At 41.4% G+C, this 24205-nt stretch overlaps 1 pseudogene; it reads left to right on the plus strand.

Moving 5' to 3' along the window:
* Positions 1-23757, plus strand: part of LOC143118168 (complement C3-like) — a 122393-nt pseudogene extending 98636 nt beyond the window's left edge.
* Positions 23758-24205: the final 448 nt, after the last annotated feature.

Genomic DNA, 24205 nt, shown 5'->3' on the forward strand with positions numbered 1-24205 from the left:
CAAGGAAGGAGTCATAGCATGCAAGCTCCCAAATTGACCCAGTAGCCTAAGGCATCAATAAATTGTTGGGACTGGGGAGGGTCATGCGTTTTTTCTCAATCACTTTGGAGGGTCATAGAAAAAATTCTTGCTGGCGAGGGAGGGTCACGTCTTTTTTGACTAACGCTCCCAAAACTCCTCCGGTAGCCCCTTAATTAAATAAATAACGAACAGTCCCTAATTGATTAATAGCCTAGGCCTACACCAGCAATTGTTGAACATTGACCTGTACAGGACATTGACAGTAGCCCAGCCTAACAAGCAAATGTTGCAAAATACATCAAAAGACGCAATTAATCAGAAATAAATAATGTAATCTGCATCGCTTTATTTAACAAACTGCAAGCAACAAGAGCATTGAGTTCGCTGTAAGGCCAAACCCAAGAGCAAAGCCTATCTGTTAAGGCAGTCGATAGGCTATATAACGAGCTGTGTGCCTGGAAAGACGATAGATGACGGCTCTGGTCATCCCATACCCTCCCCCCACTTCCTGTAGCCTACCATTATGAAGGCCTGTAGCCTAAAACGACTTGTTGCCGTTTTGTGACATTAACCCTTAGAACCCTAAGCTGTTTTTAGGGCATTTTCACTACCTTTATTCATAAGGATTTATTCTGGACATTGTAAGTGCCACACACATATATTATATATTGTTTTTTTCAGGAGAGTCTGGGCTATTCAGATCTGCCATCATTTCATGTATTGATACTAGCATTGATTTTATTTTGATTTTTAAAGAATTAAAATATAAAAAGTGTATTATAAAAATTCTTATATTTCGACATGTATCTCACCACAGCAAGCTCACAGCTCTACATGCATTTCATGTGTGTGTAGGGCAGACTGTCCTGAATCGGGCAATATAATTGCCATGTTGGAGGGACACTCTGGGGCTGAGCAATTTACAGAAATATTTGCTGTGTGATTTACGGAAATAAATGCCATTTTTTATTTAGTGATGAAAAATGACCTTTCTGCGCTCCATATCTGTGAAACGAACTGATCTGACCTGACTTGACCCGAGGTTGCGTGTTAGCCTGCGTGCCTGTGTGTATGCAGTCATAATAATTCTCAACTTTTTACTGCATTGCCATGAACAAAGTAAAGGCAAAAAAGGTGTTTATTTGTTGAACAAATTGGGATGCAATGTGAGCCTTGAATTGGATGCCATGCAGGAATATTCAAATGCAGAGCAAAGGACCCTTTTACATTTCACTACATGTAAAATGTATGTGACAAATAAAAGCACTTGACTTGACTTGACTTGAATTTGCTAGGATCGATCTCAAAACCGGAATATGAACATGCTTTGCCATAGAGAAACACATGATAGCATTGGATTATAAACATGCTTTGCCACAAGAACAGACAAAAACGTGGGGTAAGTCCAGCTATATGAAGTTATTATTTTGCTGTCACTTCGTCTGTTTTATAACCCAGAAGGATGTACTTGGTATCAAATGATAGCTCTGAGTCTCCTCTTTCATCTGACATGTGTGCATGCGTGGCATATCTATGCGATCACGGGTCCGCGAGTAATTCAAACGAGAGTAATGAGTGTGCAGCGTTGGTTTGTGTACATGACGTTATTATTTTGCATTCACTTCGTCTGGTTTTATAAGCCAGAAGGATTGATAAACATTGTACCAATGGATAGCCCTGTGCCCCCTCTTTCATCTGATATGCTTGCCATATCGATGTGATCACAGGTTCGCGAGTAATTCAAACTAGAGTAATGTGTGTGCAGGTGAACGCAGAGAAGTATATGTAAATATGATGCAATTTGATTTAATTTCATGATTTTTTTTTATTTTCATACTTGATCGTACAGACAAGTGTGTAGTCTCGTTGGAAAGCCCCACTTCTGCTCTGTCGTGCAATAAAGGTTTCATCTCGCTGTGATGAACCGTTCCGGAGCAATGTAACAGAGAAGAAAGGGTGTGTTTTTTGACGCACTTTGCGTCAATCGGGTTCTAAGGGTTAAGCTTTTTCACGTTAAGCCCCCCTCCCCCATCCCCTTCTTTATAAGCAATGGGGGAGCGCGGGGCACAAAGTAACACTTTTTAGTAGACAAAGGAGGGTTCTCCACGCTTCTGTCGTTTGGCCACAATCCGTTGCAACCAGGCCAGGACAGATATTTTAGAGAGGAGGAGAGACGCCGATGCAGCTCAGATGTCTTCTTAATTTTCTTTATTCTTTAGTAAAAGGTGCAGAACATTATTAAAATTTGACTAACATTTCGATGTGTCGATGTTTTTGACTAACGAACATCGAAACGTTAGTCAAAGTTTAATAATGTTCTGCACCTTTTACTAAAGAATAAAGAAAATTAAGAAGACATCTGAGCTGCACCGGCGTCTCTCCTTCTCTAACACTTTTTGGCTTTGGCTAAATATTTCTAAAATCATTTGAGTTTCACTAGTCACATGTTTTAACAAGCAACACTTGTTATTGAACTAATAACAGACGTGTGTCGAAAATTGACTTTATTTTCCATACGGAGAAATAACATATGCAGAGTCTAACCAAGGTCAATCTTGCCAAAAAAGCCCTCAAACCTGAAAACACATGAGGCAAAAGTGCAAAACATCACAAAACTAACTAAACTAACACGCGCATATTTTTGTATTGCAATCATTGTAGCCTACAGTTGTAACAGCGCGTAACAGTCGTTTTACTCCCCGGATGCGCTCATTATAAAGAACGTTTAACGTGTCCCAAAAACAGCTATCAATTAATCACCAAACGTCTTATAAACAAGTATTGCCAGGAGCAACACCTTGCAAAAAATGATAACAATAGGCCTAGGCCTTTATATGGCTCTGCTCCTGCCTAGATTCGAACTCAGAACTGCCTGAAAGTTGCAGACCTGTTCTGGAAATACGTGCATTAACCTACTCGACCGTCAGACAACGCTATCTGCTTCGAGTAGGCCTATTGGGTAGGACTGTAGCCTACACTGGTTGCTGTGGCACAGTCTTGAGTGACCGAATTCGTTTTTCTTTGTCATATGAATGCTGTCATTTTGTTAACATTACTGTTAACCCTTAGAACCCTAAGCTGTTTTTAGGGCAATTTTACTACCTTTAATCATAAGGATTTATTCTGGTCATTGTAAGTGCCACACACATATATTATATATTGTTTTTTTCAGGAGAGTCTAGGCTATTCAGATCATTTCATGTATTAATACTAGCATTGATTTTATTTTGATTTTTAAAGAATTAAAATATAAAAAGTGTATTATAAAAATTCTTATATTTCAACATGTATCTCACCACAGCAAGCTCACAGCTCTACATGCATTTCATGTGTGTGTAGGGCAGACTGTCCTGAATCGGGCAATATAATTGCCATGTTGGAGGGATACTCTGGGGCTGAGCAATTTACAGAAATATTTGCTGTGTGATTTACGGAAATAAATGCCATTTTTTATTTAGTGATGAAAAATGACCTTTCTGCGCTCCATATCTGTGACATGAACTGATCTGACCTGACTTGACCCGAGGTTGTGTGTTAGCCTGCGTGCCTGTGTGTATGCAGTCATAATAATTCTCAACTTTTTACTGCATTGCCATGAACAAAGTAAAGGCAAAAAAGGTGTTTATTTGTTGAACAAATTGGGATGCATTTTGCCATTGTCAGAAGAAGACAAAAAGAAATATGACAAGGTGAGGAAGGCCTTTGAAGCCCATTGCATAGGAAAACATAATGTAATTTATGAAAGAGCAAAATTTAACATGAGGCACCAGGAGCAGGGAGAAAGTGTTGAATCCTTTATATCATCAGTACACACTCTGGCTGAGAACTGCCAGTTTGGTGCACTCCGAGAAGAACTAATAAGAGACAGGATAGTTGTAGGGATCCTGGACAGAAAGCTATCTGAACGCTTGCAGCTAGATCCAAATTTAGATCTGGCCAAAGCAATTGCATGCGCACGTCAAAATGAGACTGTGAAAAAACAGCAGTCGGTGCTGCATGGCGAAAACACAGAACACAATGTGGACAGTATCAGGTACAAAGGAAAGGGGCCTAGACCTCAAAGAGGAAAATTTTCAAAAGGAGAGAAGCCACCTCAGTACAAGCGGGACAGCCCCTGTGAGAGAGAGTGCAAGTGGTGTGGCGGAACACAGCACCACCAATGGAAGGACTGTCCAGCAAAGGACGCAAGCTGCAGGAAATGTGAAAAAAGGGCCACTACGCTGCGGTTTGCCGGTCCGCGAGAGCAGTCCACACCATCACACAGCAGAGAAGGCAGGAACAAAACAAGGAGGAGTATGAGTTCCTCGGATCAGTGACAGTCAGCACACGCTCATTGACAGAGTGGACAGAAACACCGTTTCAGCCTTTAACATTCAAGCTGGACACTGGCGTGGCAGTGACCGCCATTCCAACAGAGGTGTTCAAGGTGGAGCGCGACGGACCTCTCACAAAACCCAGCAAAGTCCTATATGGTCCGGGAAACAACATTCTGGAGGTCCAAGGCTGCTTTAAGAGCAAGCTGTCAGCGAAAGGTCACAGTGCAACACAGGAGGTGTCTGTGATGACAGGACTTTCAAAACCTTTACTTGGCTTACCTGCTATCGAAGCCCTGCACCTGATACAAAGAATCGAGGAAGTGAGAGACGCCCAAGAGGATTTTAAGACTGCATACCCGACAGTGTTCAGCGGATTGGGACGTCTCAAGGAGAACTACACAATCAAGTTGGAGAGGAACGCCACTCCATATGCCCTCTCTACGCCTCGACGAGTTCCAATCCCTCTACGAGGTGCGGTCCGCGAGGAGCTTGACCGCATGGAAGCAGCGATGGGAGTCATCTCAAAAGTCACACAGCCTACAGACTGGTGTGTGGGAATGGTCGTCGTTCCGAAAGCAAACGGGAAAATACGGATCTGTGTTGATCTCACCCACCTCAACAAATGGGTGAAACGAGAGCGACACATTCTACCGTCTGTCGATCTGACTCTGGCAAAACTGTCTGGAGCAAAGGTCTTTTCAAAGCTTGACGCACAATCCGGGTTCTGGCAGATACCTCTGGCCAGGGAGTCAGCGCTATTGACAACCTTTATAACTTTCTACGGCAGGTACTGTTTTAACAGGCTCCCTTTCGGAATCTCGTCGGCTCCCGAGCATTTCCAGGGCCGGATGTCTCAGATGTTGGAGTCACACGACGGCGTGCTCTGCCATGCTGACGACATCCTGGTTTTTGGAAGAAACAAAGAAGAACACAACACACGCTTACATCAGGTACTACAAAAACTACAAGAGGAAGGGCTGACACTCAACGAGAAGTGCGAGTTTGGCCGGGACAGCATGATCTTCGTCGGCCACACGGTCACAGCTACGGGGATCGAGCCGGACCCTGGTAAAGTAAAAGCCATTATGGAAATGCCTGAGCCCCAGAACGTACAGTGGGTCCCCGTTAAGTTTGGACGGGTTCCTTCATGAATCACGCACCCCATTTTCTCAGCAGAAATGGCACAAACTGCAGTTGACACAAACAACCACAAGGTGTCACTTGGGTGCCACTACTATTTTTGATGCGACTGACTTACTGCTTCCATGACGCAGCGGGGGCACGGGAACTTAAATTGATCACGGTAGTTTAAGCTTACACTTGACAAAACATTCTAATATGAAAATGTAGATGCAATTGTTGTAAAATGGTGCAGCTCCTGTAAGAAAGCACCGTGTGCAGGGATGGAGAGAGAGAAAGCGAGAGGGGATATGTGTGTTAGAACTTAGCGTGTGGAAAAAGTATGTGCTGTTGAGACTGGAGCGAGTCATATTCAAAATAATGCAAAAAAAAGCAATTATCCTCATTCATTGCAACCAAAGCATGCCCGCTTGCCGACGTTCAAACAAAAAATATATCAAAGCACCTTTTGCGTTTGAATGTAGCACGAAAAAATGTTTAAACAGCTGGACAAATGATTTAGCTAATTGATTATATAACCTGTACACCAGCAATTGTTGAACATTTACCTGTACAAGAAAAAAAAAAGAAAAAAAAGTGTTTTTTTCTTTTCTTTTTGAGCACATCCGAATCCCAGGACATAACGCACTGGACCTTATAATAGCCTAGGCTCGAGATATAATTCCAAAGGGGGCAGATAGGGGCCACTGCACTTAAAACTTAAAAAGATGAAGCTTTCCGAACTTTGAAATTGCGATCAGTGACTGGCATCGGGTGAACGAAGCTTTTCGAAGTTGAACAGGCTATTAAAAACTATTTGCGCACCTCCATGTCACAGGAGAGACTGGGCTCTCCCTTCTATGAAAAAGACGTTAGGCTACCTGCAAACTGGCCTATGATTTCATTGCTGAGTTTGCGGCAAAGCAAGAAAATGTTTTTTTTCCTGAGTCAGGATATGGCGAGTCAGTGTCATTTATTTGTCCAATGTTAGCCTATAGATACAGACCAGTACATCTTATCAATAGTTTGAATGTCGTGTGTGTTTCTGCTCATTGACAAATACCGTTCAGCACAATGATTCATGCCCAATTAATTCCCCCTGTTAAAGTGTTCGCCTTTGTTACACTATTTGGTTTCGTGATGTAGCCTATGATAAACACCATATGGCCAAATATGTGACTCAGCTAATGTTATAGGCTATACAATTGAATTTCCCCTCTTAACTCATTGAATGCCAAGCTGTTTTTGGGAGCTTTGTCCTAGAGTGCCAGCAATCTATACCATTGCTGATGATTTGTGTACAGCCACAGCATATTCTGTGTTATAGCTATGAACATGTACAATAGCTCGATTAAAAGGTGAAACTTTAAGCTCTCAGTGCGTGCAAACCGTGTATTTCTACACGCCTCCGTTCCTGAGAAATCCCAAGCTAAACAGTGGCTAGTTTTCATCAAAATCGCTGTTTTTTTCTAGAAATGGAGATAAACGTCTTTCATGAAATATGAAGTGTTGCCTGTTACTTACTCGTGTAAACATTCCGTGAAGTGATCAGTGAGACCTGGCGAGACTGCCACCTCGTGATAGACCCACGAAAATGGCCTGGTTTTGACCTGACGTGCATGCATCACTGATTCGACCCAAAGCGGCAACCGAGTTATGATAAAATGTCCAGATAAAATGTCCAGATTCTCCGTTTTCATGAGTTTCACGATCGTCATATAGTTCATTTATATTCATCACAGAGTTCCCAAAATCACATATAAGGTGTATTAGAGTATCTAGTTTCGTAATTTAAAAAAAAAGCTAAAAACGTAATATTACGTTTTTGGCACTCAACACATGGGAAGGAAAAACGTAATATTACGTTTTTGGCACTCAATGAGTTAAAGGCAAGCTGGTGTAGCTTATTAGACTAGGCTACTATTAAAATACACCGACAGTAGCCTTGGCTATGTGTAGAGTAAGCTATCGCATGATTTCATGCACGTAAGTGAAAAGGGCCTTGCATCTGTCAAGTTCGCACAGGGCCTCGCATCCCCTTGCGACGGCCCTGCAGCTCCTCCTAAGACAGCGAGGGAAAAGTTAAAATACGTGATAAACCCGGGAAAAGTTGACAGGTTTGTTTCGGTCCCGGTGATTATTTGTGAAATTGTGCAAACGACAGCCTTTTCAAGGCACTTCAAGGAAGGAGTCATAGCATGCAAGCTCCCAAATTGACCCAGTAGCCTAAGGCATCAATAAATTGTTGGGACTGGGGAGGGTCATGCGTTTTTTCTCAATCACTTTGGAGGGTCATAGAAAAAATTCTTGCTGGCGAGGGAGGGTCACGTCTTTTTTGACTAACGCTCCCAAAACTCCTCCGGTAGCCCCTTAATTAAATAAATAACGAACAGTCCCTAATTGATTAATAGCCTAGGCCTACACCAGCAATTGTTGAACATTGACCTGTACAGGACATTGACAGTAGCCCAGCCTAACAAGCAAATGTTGCAAAATACATCAAAAGACGCAATTAATCAGAAATAAATAATGTAATCTGCATCGCTTTATTTAACAAACTGCAAGCAACAAGAGCATTGAGTTCGCTGTAAGGCCAAACCCAAGAGCAAAGCCTATCTGTTAAGGCAGTCGATAGGCTATATAACGAGCTGTGTGCCTGGAAAGACGATAGATGACGGCTCTGGTCATCCCATACCCTCCCCCCACTTCCTGTAGCCTACCATTATGAAGGCCTGTAGCCTAAAACGACTTGTTGCCGTTTTGTGACATTAAGCTTTTTCACGTTAAGCCCCCCTCCCCCATCCCCTTCTTTATAAGCAATGGGGGAGCGCGGGGCACAAAGTAACACTTTTTAGTAGACAAAGGAGGGTTCTCCACGCTTCTGTCGTTTGGCCACAATCCGTTGCAACCAGGCCAGGACAGATATTTTAGAGAGGAGGAGAGACGCCGATGCAGCTCAGATGTCTTCTTAATTTTCTTTATTCTTTAGTAAAAGGTGCAGAACATTATTAAAATTTGACTAACATTTCGATGTGTCGATGTTTTTGACTAACGAACATCGAAACGTTAGTCAAAGTTTAATAATGTTCTGCACCTTTTACTAAAGAATAAAGAAAATTAAGAAGACATCTGAGCTGCACCGGCGTCTCTCCTTCTCTAACACTTTTTGGCTTTGGCTAAATATTTCTAAAATCATTTGAGTTTCACTAGTCACATGTTTTAACAAGCAACACTTGTTATTGAACTAATAACAGACGTGTGTCGAAAATTGACTTTATTTTCCATACGGAGAAATAACATATGCAGAGTCTAACCAAGGTCAATCTTGCCAAAAAAGCCCTCAAACCTGAAAACACATGAGGCAAAAGTGCAAAACATCACAAAACTAACTAAACTAACACGCGCATATTTTTGTATTGCAATCATTGTAGCCTACAGTTGTAACAGCGCGTAACAGTCGTTTTACTCCCCGGATGCGCTCATTATAAAGAACGTTTAACGTGTCCCAAAAACAGCTATCAATTAATCACCAAACGTCTTATAAACAAGTATTGCCAGGAGCAACACCTTGCAAAAAATGATAACAATAGGCCTAGGCCTTTATATGGCTCTGCTCCTGCCTAGATTCGAACTCAGAACTGCCTGAAAGTTGCAGACCTGTTCTGGAAATACGTGCATTAACCTACTCGACCCTCAGACAACGCTATCTGCTTCGAGTAGGCCTATTGGGTAGGACTGTAGCCTACACTGGTTGCTGTGGCACAGTCTTGAGTGACCGAATTCGTTTTTCTTTGTCATATGAATGCTGTCATTTTGTTAACATTACTGTTAACCCTTAGAACCCTAAGCTGTTTTTAGGGCAATTTTACTACCTTTATTCATAAAGATTTATTCTGGTCATTGTAAGTGCCACACACATATATTATATATTGTTTTTTTCATGAGAGTCTAGGCTATTCAGATCATTTCATGTATTAATACTAGCATTGATTTTATTTTGATTTTTAAAGAATTAAAATATAAAAAGTGTATTATAAAAATTCTTATATTTCAACATGTATCTCACCACAGCAAGCTCACAGCTCTACATGCATTTCATGTGTGTGTAGGGCAGACTGTCCTGAATCGGGCAATATAATTGCCATGTTGGAGGGATACTCTGGGGCTGAGCAATTTACAGAAATATTTGCTGTGTGATTTACGGAAATAAATGCCATTTTTTATTTAGTGATGAAAAATTACCTTTCTGCGCTCCATATCTGTGACATGAACTGATCTGACCTGACTTGACCCGAGGTTGTGTGTTAGCCTGCGTGCCTGTGTGTATGCAGTCATAATAATTCTCAACTTTTTACTGCATTGCCATGAACAAAGTAAAGGCAAAAAAGGTGTTTATTTGTTGAACAAATTGGGATGCAATGTGAGCCTTGAATTGGATGCCATGCAGGAATTTGCTAGGATCTCAAAACCGGAATATGAACATGCTTTGCAATAGAGAAACACATGATAGCATTGGATTATAAACATGCTTTGCCACAAGAACAGACAAAAACGTGGGGTAAGTCCAGCTATATGAAGTTATTATTTTGCTGTCACTTCGTCTGTTTTATAACCCAGAAGGATGTACTTGGTATCGAATGATAGCTCCGAGTCTCCTCTTTCATCTGACATGCGTGGCATATCTATGCGATCATGGGTCCGCGAGTAATTCAAATGAGAGTAATGCGTGTGCAGCGTTGGTTTGTGTACATGACGTTATTATTTTGCAGTCACTTCGTCTGGTTTTATAAGCCAGAAGGGTCGATAAACATGGTACCAATGGATAGCCCTGTGCCTTCTCTTTCATCTGATATGCTTGCCATATCGATGCGATCACGGGTTCGCGAGTAATTCAAACTAGAGTAATGTGTGTGCAGGTGAACGCAGAGAAGTATAGACTGTAAATATGATGCTTGATACTTGATCGTACAGACAAGTGTGTAGTCTCGTTGGAAAGCCCCACTTCTGCTCTGTCGTGCAATAAAGGTTTCATCTCGCTGCGATGAACCGTTCCGGAGCAATGTAACAGAGAAGAAAGGGTGTGTTTTTTGACGCACTTTGCGTCAATCGGGTTCTAAGGGTTAAGGAGATGCTGTAGGCAAAGTCTATATTTCAACCTCGTTAGTGTAGTAAAAAAAATCAGAACTATTCACAAGGTTTCTGGGCAGCATATTTATGTTCTGTTAGCAAGCGAACTTCTCATGACTACCGACAAAGTAGCCTACTGCCAGCTGACGAAGCTCTCATTTTAAAACATTACTGAGAGACAGGCACTGTACAATCAAGAAATCTTGCCACTGAATCCAAAACTATGTTTAACATTATGTACAAGGCTTAGGCTACAGTGGACTAGCATGTTGCAGGGGCTGCTAAAAACACAGAGAAACGCACTGAAAACTCAGCCAATCACAGCCCTTGCTGTCGAATGTGCTGTCTGGTTCGACCGTGAAACGCCACAGCGGACTATGCTGCCCCCAAGCAGCTGCAGTTGTACTTACATTTCACCATTCACCATGATCGTGAATGAAGTGTCAATTTTTAACTGGGACCCACTGTAGCTGATGTGCGCAGGCTGCTTGGGATGGCTAACTACTTGACGAAATTCATTCCCCAACTCGCAACAATCACCACACCACTAAAAGAACTTCTCAGCGACAGGAATGAGTGGCATTGGGGAACAAGTCAAGTTGAGGCATTCAAAAATTTGAAACTGGCTTTGAGCTCTCCACAAGTCTTGGCACAGTACTCGCCAACAGCAGAGACGAGAGTTGCAGCCGATGCATCTGCTTACGGCATCGGAGCCGTTCTCACACAGAAACAAGCAGATGGTAAATGGAGACCCATAACATACATCTCCAGGAGCTTAACTGAAACCGAAAAACGTTATGCTCAAATAGAAAAGGAGGCCTTAGCCGCCACATGGGCTTGTGAGTGCCTCTACTCTTACCTCCTTGGGTTACGGTTCACACTCATAACTGACCACAAACCCTTACTACCGCTGCTTGGTTCCAGAGGCTTTGATGACCTTCCACCGCGGATACTACGGTTCCGCCTGAGGCTGCTACGATTCACCTACGAGATCCTGCACGTCCCTGGGAAGTCTCTTATTACGGCCGACACACTTTTCCTGAGCACCCATCAACGACACACCTACAGTCACAGAACGTCAGCTTGAGAAGGATGTTCAGGTCTTTGTGGACACCGTGCGCGCTGCGCTGCCGGCATCAGAGCCACGCCTACAGCAGATCAGCGAAGCCCAGCGTGCAGACAAAGCTTGTAGACGCGTGGCCCGGTACTGTCTTCAGGGCTGGCCAGAACAAAGTGAGCTGGATCCGGAGGCTAAACCCTTCTGGTCAGAGAGAGGACACCTTCACCTGGTCGGCAATCTGCTGCTGAAAGACCATAGGTTAGTGAGAAACCCTGCAGCAGCTCCACCAAGGTCACCAGGGCATCACTAAATGCCGCGCACGCGCTCAGCAGGCAGTGTGGTGGCCAGGACTGTCAAGCCAAATCAAACACCTGATAATGAACTGTAAGTCTTGCCAAATCCACCAGGCCCCACACAGTGAGCCTATGCGGTCTACCCCCACTCCAGATCGTCCATGGCAGAGAGTTGGAACAGATCTGTTCACCTGGAAAGGTAACACCTACCTGTTGATTGTGGACTACTTTTCTCGATACATCGAGGTAGCCCGTCTCACAGTCACGTCCTCAGCTGCTGTAGCCGGACTGAAAGACGTCTTCTCTAGGCATGGCATCCCCGACATTTTGGTATCCGACAAAGGGCCCCAATACTCTTCAGAGGCCTTCAAAGAGTTTACCACCGCCTACCAGTTCCAGCACATTACCAGCAGTCCCCTCTATCCTCAAGCTAATGGGGAAGCTGAACGCGCAGTAGGCACAATGAAAAGCCTCTGGAAGAAAGGGTCTGATCAAACCGAAGCACTTCTTGCTTACCGAGCAACACCTTTGGAACATGGGTACTCTCCAGCCCAGCTGTTGATGGGGAGGCACCTCCGAACAACTGTTCCACAACCAGAGACATCACTCACCCCACGATGGCCTAACCTTGAAGAGTTTAAGAAGGCAGACAGGCAAGGACGTCTTAAGCAGGAGACACGGTTCAACCGCCGTCACCTGGCACGCCTGCTGCCAGAGCTGGCACAAGGACAGAAAGTCTGGATCACAACGGAAAAGATTCCTGGTGCTGTTGTCAGGCAAGCTGAGACTCCTAGATCGTCCCTTGTTCAGACGGACCGGGGTTTGTTCAGGCGAAACCGCATTCACCTGCGTGCAGTGGGGCATCCCCCAGAGGCAGCTGTGCCATGCCCGTGCCCACAGCAGACAGACACCCAACATGTCACTGTCAGGGAGAGTGTCAAGACCCCCAGATAGACTGGACATATAGAAGAGGGGTGGATAGGTTTTGAAGGACTGTAGAATGTTCATCTACACTGCTGCTTTAGACTAGAGCAGCTCATGTTCTGAAAAAAAAGGAAAAAGGAAAGTATGTTGTTGACAAGATGTTTATTCAAGTAATGTGGTAAGATTATTTCAGTTTATTAATTTAGTTGTTAATGACTTTCAGTAAGTCTCAGCAGAATAATTGATTTACTTTTATTTAGGATGTACTTGCTTTCTAAAAGGAAAAGGTGTACTGGGGACATGTTTATGTTCCTTCATAGTAATAACGCAGCGCCCAATTCACATCAACTGCAGGTAGCAATAGGCAGATTAAAGACATAGTTTCAGTTCAAGAAGATGTAGCTTTATTCAATGCCCAGCAAACCAAAAAACTTCCATAAGTTTGAACTATGCATAAATGGTCTCCTTCACTAATTCTGCGTTGGTCGCAAGCTTCTCTCTCTATTACTAGTTTGAGAAGATTTGGGAAAGTTTCTTGAAAGATTGTAGTGTTTGAGTAAAGTCTGAATGGGAGGCATTAGTGTAAAAGCGTCGATTCATTAAGCATAATGTGTGCCGCTAAATATTTTGAATTTTACACCTTCAGTGTTTCCCATAAGTTGACTAATCTGTGGCCACAAAATCATTGAGCTGTGCTTTTCACGCACGCAGCCTTTCCTTGCCCCGGCCACTCTCTCTTGTAACGAGCCCGCTGCCCCTCCTCTGCATGTGCATTTAACAAAATATTCACGATTGTTGAAGGATTGTTGTTGCCACATTGCATAGAACACGGTGGGCTAAATTGCTATTAAATCCGCTTAGCATCGTGGCCATGCTGAGCAAATTTGTTCAAAACTGCTGCATTAAAGTTAACTCTGCTAAGGTCTCATCACAACATAGTAGCCTACATTGAGGAGACCAAACTAAGTTAAGTTATGCAATCAAGCAGTATCTCAAAGCTAACGTTAGGATACTGTTCAGATGTCAAGTTTAGCATGCTTACTTACATCTGCTTTACTCATGTAGGGCTCATTTTATTGACTCTGAATGTTTGCAAAATCCCAATGTAAATGGAAAAGTGTTTTCCAAGACTCAAAAGTGCTTGTCCCAAGAAGAAGTAGGCTACGAACCGTTATTTGAACTAACTATGTTATGAATTGCATCCACACATCAGCAGCGTTTTAACTGTTAATGTTAATTGCAGGGATTCCCTCACGAACGTCGTCTTAAAGTGACAGGCACTCAATTAGACCTATACACTACTGAACTGAATGCTACCTCTGACTAAGAATGCATTACTTTGCACTTGTATAGTCTTTTATTTTGGAATCTTAAGAGCAATAAACATATATTCCAATGTTAAGGAATTCATGTTTTTTTCATTCAGATATGTAAATCAACATGTATAAGTTGCTATTAGTCAATTAATGGGGAGATAATCGATAATTGAATCGAATCGCAATCGAATCGGACTGAAAAAATGAATTAGATTAATCGATGCATCAAAAAAATAATCGCTAGATTAATCGTTTATCCCAGCCCTAACTAGGGAGTATGCAAGATGAAAATGGCAATGTCGGAAAGGTGTTAAAAAAGATTTTTTTTTTAAATCTTAAGCCTATGTTCTTTGTGTTTCATAATGTTGTCCCCCACACTGTTTATTAGTGTGAGAGCTCATAGAAGTTGTACATTTTGATTTTGTTATTTGTTATCATGTAGGGCGGCTAATTACATATGATGCCTGGAATGCGTCAATAGAATGTGTTATGTTTTTATGTGTGAAATGGTGGGGGTATGCGAGCTGAATCAGGATGTAGGTGGTGGTACACGGGAAAAAAGTTTGGGAACCGCTGGTCTAAAGTGACTTGTCACTATCAGATTGTAGTAACTGGGGAGAGATAGTGTGGTTATGCTTTGTGATTGTGAAATATTTTGTGTAGATTAATGTGATAAATATGTTGTACATAGCATATACAGGCTGTAAGACCTCAATTCATTTGTTTATATTTGCAGAATTACACAGTAACGTTTGTTGTAACTTTTGCTCCTGCATATTAATTCAGAATTCTGAAGTTGAAAGAAACTCTCACCTGGTGTCAGGTGTAGTAAAATTCAGCCACTGCCATCTGTACATTTCATATTATTTGCCAATATTGGCCAATATTGATGTCAGGCTGAGATATTGGTGCATCCCTAGTGTGGTGTGCAGTGAACTACTCATAACTAGCGACATCAGTGCGTTTACTAATACTGAATCTACTTGTCAGGTTTCTCCCCTCCGATGTGGATGCCGGTATGTCCATCCTGGATGTCAGCATTCTGACTGGATTTGTTGTAGACGAATCAGATGTCCGGAAGGTGAGGTTAATTAAGCGACAACATATTCACAGGAATTACATTACATGTCTCTATGGAAGCCCGTTTGCGCCACATAAAAAAAAATTCTGATCTATTATATCTCATTATTGTGAGATACTATGTCATTATTGTGAGATAGTATCTCGTTATTGTGAGATAGTATCTCGTTATTGTGAGATACTATCTCACAATAATGAGATACTATCTCACAATAACGAGATACTATCTACCTATCTCACAATAATGAGATACTATCTCACAATAATGAGATACTATGTCAGAATAACGAGATAGTATCTCACAATAACGTATTGTGAGATAGTATCTCATTATTCTGAGATAGTATCTCGTTATTGTGAGATAGTATCTCGTTATTGTGAGATACTATCTCACAATAACGAGATACTATCTCACAATAATGACATAGTATCTCACAATAATGAGATATAATAGATCAGAATATTTATTTTTATGTGGCGCAAACGGGCTTCCATATGTCTCATATAACAATAATAATAATAATAATAATAATAATAATAATAATTAGTTTCCTGACTGTCATAGCACTTTATTAATGGTTAGGCAAAGATGGAAGTAACATTACGGGCCCTATTTTCGTGACGCAAAACCTGTCAGAAAGCGGATTATTATCCCAGCGCAAAATGTACGCGCCAAGGGGTGTGGCAATTAACGATTAATTAACGGTATCGTACACTACCTAAAACACACCACTGACCAAGAGAAACCTGGTCAGAAATCCATGGCTAGTTGTTTATATGCTATTTTAAGAGCACATTAGGCGCCGTGATATGGGCGGGTGCATAACGCACCCTGCTTCTCTCATGCACGAACGCGCACCAGCGCACATCCATGCAAAACATTACAAATTACACAATAACAATGGGAAACATAATTAGAATAAATATATTACAAAATACATCTCACAATGAGTAGTTATTCACCATCATTTGCAAATTGGTAATAACTGATAAAAGTGATTAGGCGATCAAGGCGAGAGGCAAATATGAATCACAGCTGAAGACGCACTGTCACAAGATGTAAGCAGCAACTCCTCTGCAGGATAAATGTTTTTTATTCAATCATTCGAACATTATTGGGGTAAGTGTTGCTTTTTCTTTTCAATGGAAACCCATTGTTAGTCAAAAGTGAAAGTAATTAACTGTGTTTAACTGTTTTGTCGTTGACTGACACCACAGTGATTTTAGTTTCACTTTGCCTATGAGTTCAAATAATAGACGAGTGCAAATCTGTGTAGGCTATACTCTGCTAGGTTTTAAGTAAAGCATGGTTTAGTGCAGGGGTATTCAATTAATCTTCAGCGAGGTCCAGTTACGGAAAATTTCCTCAAGCAAAGGTCCGGAGCATAATAATGTTTAACGTGCGTGTTTAGGCTATGTATGTATGTAGGCATATATGTAGACCTATATATATGCCTACATACACACAAAGCATATTTATTTATTTATTTATTTATTACACACCTCTTCACAAGACCACCGTGTCATCCATTATCCCTGACATATATATGAGTAATAAGAGATAAGATAAGAGTAATTGGGGAGAAAAACTGAGTAGCCTTGGCTATTTTTAAGATCTTAACGTGAACTTAAAATAAAATTTGAGCTGAGACGGATATTCCACAGCTGGTTCCTTGAACCCATTAATCAGCAAGTTTAATTTGATTTTATTTAGTTTTTTTTATGTTGACCCGAAATCCTGGAAACCCAGGAACATCACGTTGTTGGGCAGTGAATGCATGTAGGCTTAACTAGATTGTGGTGGATCATATTGCCTTCTTAAATCATAACATATTCTGTGGTCTCCGTTCACTGTTGAATGTGCCTAGCCTACCCTATGCTTGCTCAAAATATATGCTTTGTCTAGTAGAGGTGCTTCAAATTGGCGCTTTTAAAAATCGCCTGTCTCAGAATATGTAGAAGAGGTCCAGGGCAATACCGTGCAAAACTGTCACATCCATATTTAGTTGGCGTTAGGACGTGACAGTTTTGCGTGGTATTGCCCCCGTATCGTTATATAAAGCTCTGTTCTTCCTTTCTCCTCTTTGAGCAATCGATGATTTGAAAATAACTTAGTTATCGTTAACTTAGATATCCATCTGATTGTTTCTCGTCCTGTCTCTTCTCCTCGCTCGTTTCAGACTATGTGAGTCTCTTCCCCATAGTAGGCTACTTTACTCACTGACTCGACTTTATCAAAATTCACAGAATTCACTTTATCAGAGTTCACTGGCTGAATATAGCAGCAAGCGAAATGATGGTTCCTGAAGCTCCTGAAGTAAATGCTGTTATCCTAACCAACGAAACATTTAGCGCAGCTTGGAAATCTTACGTGAAAATCTAAATTAGGCTATTTATGGTGCGGGTCCGGATAGGATCACGTCAGGGTCCGGACTCGGACCGCGGTCCGCCATTTGGTCACCCCTGGTTTAGTGGAATAACTATTCCATACGGTCTCGCGTGCAAGCAGATTCCTTCAAATGCGCCGCTGACTATCAAAATACTGATGCTCTGTTTGAAGTTGCGTTGTTTGCTGTTAAAGGTAATGACAGATGTCATTCTCATTGGTTTAAATGATGTTACGCCCAAAACACACCCATGACTGATTAAGAATCATAGGAATGCCTTGTTGCGCCATCCGCCCGACGTTTGATAACGAAAACACTCTCAATGTGGACTGGACATCCCACTAAATTTAAATAAGCTTTTGACTAGTGACCATGCGTTTTAGACCACGATAATATCCTCATATCCATAAGTCCCTGATGTGATTAGTTAGGCTGGACCAACGATTTCAAAGTTAACGCAAAGTCCATGTCCACTACCAAACATTTTCCTGAGAGGGCATGGCCAGACTCTCTTCACAAAGTGAAACAAAGTAGTGAATTGGAAACCAGGCTAACATCTTCACTAGAGTTTACAGTAATGTTTGAATAACACACAGTTGACATTTTTCCTCAGATCCTCATGATTGCTACTTGTGATAACATTTCTGGTCATCTGCTGTTGTTGATGATTGTGAGAGTTATGTATTAATACAAACATTATTATGATATAGCTGCTGGAAGGAAAAGACCGCTACATTCAGAGGTTCGAGAAGGACAATAAACTCTCTGACAGAGGGTCCCTTATCATCTATCTTAACAAGGTAAATCATCTTTGCTGGTGTAATAAAGATACATAAATGATAACTGTATATAGAGTTGTCGGAAAACTATTAGGGGACAACATGCTAACAATGTCAACCAACTGTATGTTTCCTGGTGACTCATTTTGGTCCATCTGTCACCACATGATGTGGATGGGATGTACTACCTTTGAAGCATGGGCATAATTTATTTGGCTGGGTCGCCTGGGCGAGGATGTATGATGTTGCGAGACCCGAAACACCCAATGATCCCAGGATACATCACTGAGGATGCGTCCCAGTGAATCCATAAGATGTTTCTTGCATAGACTAATTTCAGTTCCATTCAATTCAGTTCAATACCCACATCTCAGTGGTATTATGATAGACATTGTTCATCCTTCAAAGATCCTTCATGAAATGTGTTTAATTGTCTTTCAAAATGCAACCAAAATGCAACTGGTTATGTCATAGGGGGTCAAAACTCCCAAGTGTGGTCATTGCACAAAGTGCCCCAGCGTTGTGAATGAATGTCACATTTCACTGTCCTCATGTATCAGTAAGACTCTGTAGTTAGTCCACATGGCTGCAATTTCACTTTATATACTGCCATAGCAGATAAACAACTGCATACCAGTCCTATGTCTAAATTTACAAGTATTCTTATTATTTTCATTGCATCCCAATTAGATCTCTCATCTGCAAACAGACAGGATTGCCTTTAAGGTGCACAGGGTCATGGATGTCGGTTTGTTACAGCCAGCAGCAATTACAGTATATGAGTACTACAACACCGGTGGGTTCCACTCACTCACTCACTCACTCAATCAATTTTAGACATCACATTCATCAACACAACGTCCCCTTAGAATTATAGGGTTCTATCTACGTTCTGAGTAGTTCTGAGATATTGAGCTTCAAAGTTTTAGAATTCCATAGAGTTAAAAAAATGCATACAACTACAAGAAACACCTCACCTCATCTTCTTAGTGTGTCACAGAATAAGAATATGTCAATAACTCAATTTTGACAAAAATGTCAGATAGAACCTTATAATTCTAAGGGGACGACAAGGAGATACTTTCCTTATGGATGGTCAGTGTGGAGTTCACACTGCAAAAGCATATATTAAGGGGTCCTTAATTGGCATTTTCGAAAATCAGCTAAATTCAAGGGATTATTAAAGGTTGTATCAGTGATTGAGGGGGGCACTTCTGTTGATGTTCAAACAAAACAGAGAGCTAGCTCGCTACTCCCTCCCCTTCCCTCCCGTGCAGCTAAAACTCTCCTAAACGCGCATCCCGTCGGTTATTGGTTGGAAAACTTTATTTTGCCTTTGAGTGGTTGCCAACACTTGGTAGCGATTGTTTTTGTGTACAGATCTCTGAGCCTAGGCTGAGTACAGAGAGATGTTTTTTTGAAGGCCTGCTTATGGGGCGGGCAGCTAGCGGATCGTTAGGAAAGATTAGATGAATGTGATCATTTATGTTTGGGCCTTTTTTGGCCCTGAAATCGCTGATACAACCTTTAAGGAGGGTTAAGATAACCTGGAAAATCCAGACCCTGGTAATCTAGAAAGATTAAGGGTCTGGCCATGAACAATGTAATGGCCCAACTCGAGGGGCGGCAACGAGCATGCATTTAAAAATCTTACTGCACGCAATTGGATAACACTAGACCAATGTTTACTCTGAATGATTCCGGACTTCGACACAATCGGATAACACTACGACCAATGTTTACTGACCTCCAACGTTGCAGCGTTGTCGTCATCTGTTTAGCTGGTTCCCCGGGGTTCAAGGGGAAAAGTAACGTGCATCATTGCTCATTGCCAGAGTGTCTCTCAGAGACAAATCCATTGTGCTCTCGCGAGAACTCTGGATTTCCAGGGTAGGGTTAAGGGCCGTTCTCACCAGTAAAAGCAGCCACTTTTATAGTCATAGATATGATTAACATTATAATTATTGTTCCTGGGGTGAATGGCCCTTAACCCTCCTTAATTATCCCTTGAATTTAACTGATTCTCCAAAATGCCAATTAAGGACCCCTTATTATATGCTTCTTTCGTCATAGTTATGATTATTAAGGACCCCTTAATATATGCTTTTATCTTAAAGCCGACGGCCAGGGCAAACTTATCCATCTTCTGTGCTGCTCCAGTACTTGCCTATGTTATTTGAAACATACTGAATGTCCTTGCTGTCTCTTTCCAGAGAATCGCTGTGTGAAGTTCTACCACCCAGAGAAGATTACCGGTGAATTGACAAGACTGTGTGATAAGAACACAAATATCTGTCAGTGTGCAGAAGGTAAATCGTCTATTTGTTTACTTATGTATTCTATAGTTAGCCACAGTTTTTAAATCCAACATATATGATTTAGAATGTAGTCACTCAAAATCATTTATTTCTCAAATCGACTGATTTCAAACTTGGCAAGTTTCTTGCTAAAGGCACAAGTGAGTGCAGTGCCCAGTTTGACGTTGTTAGGACAAGAAATGCAAAATATAAATGATGTCATAAGAAGCAAACTCTGGCTGAAGCACAGAAAAAAATGATAGAGAAGCACACTCTTGGCTGCTCTAACCACTCCCCCTCACACAGCGCAGCACTGCACACAGTGGTTAAAGTGGGATTTGGCAGGTGGGGGAACATTAAAATCCAGTGTCGGTGCAACCGGGAAAAATGACTCACCGTTGGACAACACACTGAGTATTGTGGTGTACTGTAGCAATACTTTTTGAACAAGAATTGCTAATTAACTCACCGAAACTCACCATTTATTTTAACAATATCATTGCACTATATCGATGGTATGAAAGAATATATTTATTATTCATTTATCTGAGATGGCGGAACTGAACTGCGTTCATCCCCCCCCCCCCCCGGCCCCCACTTTAACCTCTGTGGAGAGTCATATAGTGAGTGCTGAGTAGAGTAAGAGTAAGATGTATGGATGTGGAAGTGTCTGCACTCTTGTCATCGTATTGACCAAGGTATTGACAGATACAGTAGTAATTCCTAGCTAAGGTCACCTCTGCACTCTATAGTTATTCTCTGTTAGTCCATCACTGTGGATAAAAGTGGATAAAAATTAATGAATGTAAGTTCAAATTTAGTAGAAAGACTGTGCAGCCTACATTTAGCATCTATTGCATAGACCAACACATTCAAAATGTGTTTAATTTTATGCAGAAATTAAAAAAATAAAATGATATTCTAGATTAGACACTATTTGAAAATACCCAAATACATTTATTGCACTTTGCAATGTGGTGTGTGTCTCATGTAAACATATTTGCCTCTTGTGTGGGGTGGTCTTAAAGGAGAATTCCGGTGTGATATTGACCTAAAGTGTGTTGAAACATGATACCGAGTGTGAACGTATGTCTCATAGCTCATCTCGGCTTGTCCCCTGCACTCCAAAATCTGGCGCTAGTTAGCCCATGCTACCAACAGCTTTTTCAATAGTGGTGCTTCGGCATCGGGCTAGCCATGCAAATAAATCACTGTTTTACACCCATTTACGAGGCTCAATGTATCTCCACACTTCATTGGTAGACTTCCGAGGGCCCTGACATTTAAAACGAGACATTGAGAACTTTGAAAAAGCACTGGTAGTTTACTTGAAAGACGATTTATACAGACAGTATCTTCACAAAGTTTAGCGTTTGCAGCCATCTTGAATTCAGTCACGATAAGTCGAGCGACGAGTAAGAATGAACAGGTATGATAAGGGATCAGATTCCAAAAATAATTCAGTGGAAATGCATGGATTCCAGTTGCCGCTACTGGAAGAAACTGGAATCCATGCATTTCCACTGAATTATTTCTGTATAAATCGTCTTGTAAGTAAACTACCAGTGCTTTTTCAAAGTTCTCAATGTCTCGTTTTAAATGTCAGGGCCCTCGGAAGTCTACCAATGAAGCGTGGAGATACATTGAGCTTCTTAAATGGTGTAAAACAGTGATTTATTTGCATGGCTAGCCCGATGCCGAAGCACCACTATTGAAAAAGCTGTTGGTAGCATGGGCTAACTAGCGCCAGATTTTGGAGTGCAGGGGACAAGCCGAGATGGGCTATGAGACACACATTCACACTCAGTATCATGTTTCAATACACTTTAGGTCAATATCACACCGGAATTCTCCTTTAATATGTGTGTGTGAATTACTGTATGCTCTTATTGTAGAAATGTGCAGCAAACTGAAGAAGGAAGAGGAGGTGCTGGTAAAACCAACACGTGGTCTAACAGCCTGTGGAAGTCAGGTTGATTACGGTATTGACCGCTTCAAGAGAGTTCCATTATCAGCATCATAGTTGTTCCCACAAGGCTTCCGTTTTAACATTCCATATGTTAGATTGGGAACAAAATAGAACGTTTAAGCATTGTTTTTGTTTTTCTTGTTGAAAGGGTCTATACTGACTCTATATTTTTATTTTCTTCATTCTATTATAAAATTTAAAAAAAAGAATTGTCCTTATACAATAGGTTTTGACTGTTTCCCTTTACAGTGATCAAGGCAACGGTTTTAGAGAGAAATCTATCAACGGCAACAGATCTGTACCGCTTCAGAGTGAAGAACATTAAATTGGGTATGTATAGGATAGTGTTGTATTATGATTTCCATTACACATTGGGTTGAATGTTAAATACCTTGTGGTTACCTAATGGTTAGGGCCCCTCACACAGTCGCCATACCTTCCTACATAGTACGCCTGCTGTTTCTCTGTACCTAAATAGTGGGGGGAGCAGCGGTCATATGGCCGTCTGGCAATCGGTTGGCCTGGGTTCGATTCAGAGAGACAGACAGACATAACAACATTTTGCATAAAATAAGTGAGGCTTCTAAAAATGTGAGGTGCTCAAAGTTAAAAATAGTTCAACTTTTTAGGTTTATGCTTTCTTCAACAATATGTTGTTGCTTGGCTGCCTGCCTTAGCTAAGTCATCATTGCAACAACATGTACACAATCAATTTCTGCATGTTTTTAGCACTCACTACTTCAGAATACTCATTTTCTGGAGATGAAAAAAAGGCGTGTCACTGTGAACGCTGCCTAATGTAGTAAAAAATGACAGAGTAAATCTATGTAATTGTGAAATTATATAACATTGTCATAACCTGTTACATGATACAGTACAGTATATATCTGGTATGTAATAGCACTGCTCTTGTCTGATGCCATCAGGCACAGATGAAAGGATGACTGATGGGAGTGAGCGTGTTTTCTTGGCTCACGCAAACTGCAGGGAGCAAATGGACCTGCAGGTCCACAAAAGCTACCTGATTATGGGAGCAAAGCAGGACGTTCACACATTTAAAGACGGGTGAGCTAGATGGCACTCAAGACTGCAAATAATTCTATTTCCTCAGTCTATTTTCCAGTATATGACTGCAAATATGATATCTTATATGATGTGTGTGTGTGTGTGTGTGTATTGTGTTTTCACAGCTATCAATTTGTGTTGGGAGAGCAAACCTGGATTGAATACTGGCCCACAGAGACAGAAGCCCAAAAGCCAGAGTTTAGTGAGAGATTTGAAGGAGTCGAAGCCCTTGCCTTTGAACTGATAGAATTTGGCTGCAGCTATTGATATCTTAACAAATGTTCTGTTGCTTGTTGATTTAGGCTAGTTACAGCCAATACATGTTTTAAACTAGTATGGACCTTTAACAAAGCTTACAAATGCTCATTTTGAGTCCTGTGATGGCAAATAAAGATGTTTTCACTGATTATTTTGAAAGGGTATGAATCATTTTGGCCATGCCCATTTTTAAA

The sequence above is a fragment of the Alosa pseudoharengus genome, unplaced genomic scaffold (genome assembly GCF_046254945.1).
Source record: "Alosa pseudoharengus isolate Yale_2024_CS ecotype anadromous, Long Island Sound unplaced genomic scaffold, YU_APseudo_1.1 YU_APseudo_1.1_scf_1, whole genome shotgun sequence".
NCBI classification, from domain to species: domain Eukaryota; kingdom Metazoa; phylum Chordata; class Actinopteri; order Clupeiformes; family Clupeidae; genus Alosa; species Alosa pseudoharengus.